This window comes from Podarcis liolepis (genome assembly GCF_965112155.1).
Source record: "Podarcis liolepis genome assembly, chromosome: 5".
NCBI lineage: Eukaryota > Metazoa > Chordata > Lepidosauria > Squamata > Lacertidae > Podarcis > Podarcis liolepis.
This window is the reverse complement of record NC_139556.1, coordinates 47,993,173-47,998,157: the sequence shown is the minus strand read 5'-3', so window position 1 is coordinate 47,998,157 and position 4,985 is coordinate 47,993,173. Positions and strand designations below refer to the sequence as shown.

The window sequence follows — 4,985 nt, the reverse complement described above, 5'->3', positions numbered from 1 at the left end:
CACTAATCATGGGCTTAAAGATATGCAACTCAAGGTGGCCAGAGCTGCCTCTACTGTAACAGCAACATGATTTCCCATCACCTGAGATGCCACCATGGCTATGGCTTCACATTGAGTAGGGTTCACTTTTTCTGGCATAATGCCGCTTCCAGTTTCATTTTCAGGCAATATTAGATGCCCTAGACCAGACCATGGTCCAGAACCCAGAAAACGGATGTCTTTAGCTATCTTCATCAGCCTGCAAGTCACAGAATTCATTGCCACACTCAGGTCAACTAGGGCACCATGAGAGGAACAAGGGTTTCAGATTTGTTTTGAGCAGTAATGAAGGGCAAGCTTGTTAGCGCAGCCATCTTAGCAGCTATCTTCTCAGGAAAACCAATTCTTGTGTTCATTTGAATACAAACGGAAGTGCCAACAGCACTGATAAGAGCCTAGTGATTCCATGTCTGACTCACTGCACCTAAGCACTAAATTCCTGCCCAAGGGGAAAGGGAACTGCATCCCTTAAAACAGAATTTAAGATTGGAAAAATGTGAAACTGGGGGAACCAAAATTGACATATTTGTCCATCCCTAGTTACAACAAAATTAATAAAGGATATTTTGGCACCTTAAAGACCAACTATTTTAAATGATACAAGATTTTGTAGGCTTGAGTCCATCCGGTGCCAAGAAATCTCATCCATGAAAGCTTATGCTAGCAGTACACTATAATTCCCATCAGCCTCAGTCACTATGGTCAGTGTTGGGGATGGTGGGAGTCCCAAAAATATCTGGAGGGCATCACATTGACTACCTCTGGCTTATGCCACAATAATAATAAAAAGATCTTTAATGTGCCCCATAACTCTTTGTTCAAAATGGAAGGTGTTGCAATATTTCACTAATGAACAAAAGTTGCAGGAAAATTTTCTGAGAAGTCAGAGTTCTAGCATTATGTTGTAATACTGGTGTAACTATGAAGGATTGTTTGTGCAGCACTTATCTGAACCAATACAAAAGGGCAAAAGTATTATGTAAACACACCACCACATGATACATTCCTGGAAGACAAGAAGAAAGCAGGAATCAAAAGGACAGCTGCAGCAGGGTGAAGATCAATAGCAAAAAAATAATAATAATTGTGTGCTTCTCAGTTTCTGCGGAATATGCTTTTTCAGATCTTCATACTGTACTTCCCATTATATTTTACCTCTTTCTCTCTCTGATGCCATTTGTGTGGCTGCAACCAACTGATTTTGTTGTTGTTGTTAGAAACACCAGTCTCCCAAGGCTATATTAACATTTTATGAGGTTTTGTGTTCCCGTGGGAGTAAAATGATTCCACAGTTCACCTTTAAAACAGAAACTTATAAATAGAAGTTTTGGCCAACCGTGCTGTGTCTTCAGTCAAGGTGTTTCATGAAAATATTTTCTATTCAAGCTGCTTGATGTTGACATCTATATTGTGGTTTGTTAAGTTGCAGTACCTTGTGAGGTCTGAACCAAGAAACTGTAGTTTGTGCACTACTTGAAAACTAGGTTATCAGGATCTGATCCTGGAAGATCCAGGCTTGATCCCAGTTACTTCCCAGAGAGTCACAGGTAGCTGCTCATGGTAGGTCTTATATTACTGGTCACCCATTCCTTCAGAAGTAATCTGTCAAAGGCCACATGCCACTTGTATAGGATGAGAGCCCAAGGTGGGCAGTTTGCAGGATTGCATAGCAAACTTGCTCACTGACACCCCATATCTCTCCTCCTTTCTCTGCTCCCCCTCCCTCTCTCCATCCAGTTTGCATTCTCATACTGCCTTTCCCTCCTCCATTAACACAGATTACAAGTGACTGCTTGCAGTTGGCTTTCCTTCCATTGTTTCGTCCATTTCCATTTCCCCCTTTCTACTGTCCCCCCTCCCCATCCCAGGCTTCCCCAACCCTCCAGTTTCCTGCCAAGTTTTTTTCGCCCAGCCTTATTCTGTAGCAACAACATCTTCTCTACCTCTCTACCCCTATCTCTCACATTCACAAAACAGGAGAATAAATGACCCCAAGGAGGTGAACTGGGCAGCTATAGTGAACCTGCAGTGTCCCAGAGAACTGCATTAAATTAGACTGGCGACAACAGGTTCCCAAGCACTGCACTAGGGCATGCATGTAATGGATCAGTTTTAGGACTTACTGGTGTGACCTTGACCATTTATGCTGAAAGTTATTATATGTTCTATGTTCTTGAGCAGACTTCTTGAATCCAATATATCTTGGTTAATCAAGTCACATGAATATTGTCATGCAACCAGACAGGTTTCTTAGGGTCCTTGGAGATTATGGCAAAGAATGTGCTGTCAGTTGACCCATCAAAGATCCTATAGAGAAGAAGCTTGTCCCTTCCAAACATCATTTCTCTGCAAAGTTGTTTCCAAGCTGAACAAGTGTTGTAAGACTGCAAATGAAAAAAGCTGATTATTTGGGGTTGCATTTTCCACCTTGCTCAGGTTGAAAGTGTAATTCAGATTAATTGCAGCTGGACAGCTGGAAACACGCTCCCCTTCTACCAGCATCCTTTTCTTTGCTAATGCCTACAAGATGATGATACGTTTATATGTTTGAAAGGTAGACTTCTTTGATAAAATGTATGTTCCACTGAAATTTATAGCTTTCACACGCAGACCAGATGAACTAGAAATAGCAATCTGGCAAATATGATCTCTCTCAAAATAATGCTTGACTCATTCTGTGATTGTTACTTCAAGTTTCAAACCCCAAATATTTATAAATTCGTTTTTATTGTGCTTCTTGCCATATTGGTACACTAGCCTGTGTACAGCACATTGTCAAAACAGCAAAAGGTGCGTCTTTCAAAGTCCACACCTCTAAAATAGACACCTTTTTAAACTAGGTGTTTTGGGACTACAATTCCCATCATCCCTGACCACTGGTCCTGTTAGCTAGGGATGATGGGAGTTGTAGTCCCAAAACAGCTGGAGGGCCAAGTTTGGCCATCACTGAGGTAAAGGCATGACTTTACTGCAATATATTTTATTTCTCCTATCAATGGGGAGCCTGATCCAATCATGTGTGAATGAGGGCGAGAGAGCAAGCGTTCATCTCATTGTCAGAATCTGACAGGAAGAGATGGTGAGTGGGAGACCACGCTCCAAATTCACACTCGGAGAAAGGCGTTTGGAAGCTGACGAAAGCCACTTCTGTTAAAATGACTTTTATTATAAAGGAGGAACAGAATAACTTTTCTCCAGCATAAAATGCCCTTACAATACCAAATCCTGTCTTGTGCAATAAACTAATACTGCAGTCATTTCCCCCAGTCCAGTTCCTTAGGATGTTGTGAAGTTCCCTGGCTGTTCCTGTGAATGTTATGTTGCTCCTTGGCATTGCTGCTAGCCAAATCCCAATTCACCTTACAGCTCTTCTCTCTCTCGTCATTATTTTTCCTCCCTGCCTCTATCTACCACAGTCACACCTGGAACTTGGCTGCAGGGTCCCCTCACTGAATGTGCTTCACAAACTCACAGCAACACTTTCTTCTTCCTTCCTAGCCCACCCTTCCTGCTCTTCTCTTCTCTTCCCCCTTCCCCTGCCTAATTGCCCCATTGTCACTTTCCCAACATTCTGATTCCCTTGGCAACAGTTGCCATGACTGCCCAGAACTCTCTTGCCCTCAGCTAGTTACACACACACACACACACACACACACACACACATATATATATATATATATATATATATATATACCTATCCCATTTTTCCCCAGGCGACTAGCCTTATGAAATACACGAAAACCAAAACAGAAATGTTCAATGTTCAATAAATTTGAAAATATGACTATACCTATGTCATCTGTCCCAGGGCATTTCCAGGTGGGGGTTTCATATTGCAAATGGGTTGTTCAAATGTCATCACAACAGCAGCTAGAGGGGTGTGGTGTTAGCGTTGCATTATCTGCAGAAAGAGTAAATCCAGATTAAATGGGGGAAATCCAGGCTGGCATTTTGATGGCAATGATGTCATGTGAAGCCTACAAAAAAAAAAAATTGCATGAGGTGTGCCTATCCCACAAGAAACACCCACCTGGAAGCACGGGGAAATACATTTAAAAAGTGTGGCTTAACAAAAGTTTTCCAGGTTCTTTAACTGAGCAATTTCTGAGTTCAACCAGAGAGAGCTATTGATTAACACTCTGCTCTGCAACTGTTTGCAAGCCTGTTTTTGTAAGCCTGACAGTTTGTTATCTGGATGTGTTTTGCTCATTAGCCTTAGGTCAGTGTGAAGCATCTTTCCAAGATAACACAATGTACTTTGAAATCTAAAAACCTAAAAAATAGTAAGAGCAGGTTTTATCTCTGGACTCTTTGAAGAAAATTAGGAGAAAAGTATCATGAACAAAATGTGCATAAGCAGAAATCAGGATTTGGCAATCTCTTTTAGAGGTGATGGTTTTTTTCCACTTCTGTAAGTTGCAGACCATAAGTAAATTATGAATTTTGTTCCTTGGGCACATTCTAAACACGGCAGCATTAGTTAAGAAGCTCCTTAAAGCAGTAGCGCAGTCCCTTGGGGAAGCAAACAGAACAAGGTTAACTTTCTTGCTTAGATGCTTTGAAGACAAAACTGCTTGTGTCGGCTGTTGCCCATGAAATCTCATGCTAAATTAAAACCAATTTGTCACAAAGATGCTGTAGTCGGCTATAGCACTCTGAAATCCCAAATACACAGGGCTGATATTTCCTTGCGATTTTGGTCAGCTCCTTGAAGATCTTTCGCTTCCTCTCAAATTATCCTGTCAATGCTATGGAACGGTTCGCAGGCCAGGAAGGTCCCCAAAGATTGTTTAACGCAACCTCTTCCCTCAGGCAGATTCCTCCAAACATTCTTGGACGTTCCCATTCCACCTCATGATGAGCGTGGTGTATTATAAAGCGAAAGCTAGGAAGGTTCCCTAAGGCAGGGAGGCCTGCTTGGTTCAAGGGATACATTATTCAAGTAC

The 4,985-nt window shown here is 41.8% G+C and overlaps 1 long non-coding RNA gene across 1 annotated transcript; it reads right to left on the bottom strand.

Annotated features, from left to right (window-relative positions):
- Nucleotides 1-580: 580 nt before the first annotated feature.
- Nucleotides 581-3,573, bottom strand: LOC310706916. The gene is made up of 3 exons (XR_014526244.1): nucleotides 3,462-3,573; nucleotides 2,163-2,423; nucleotides 581-1,045 (listed from the first exon to the last, which is right to left on the bottom strand). It is a non-coding gene; the product is annotated as an uncharacterized lncRNA (long non-coding RNA).
- Nucleotides 3,574-4,985: the final 1,412 nt, after the last annotated feature.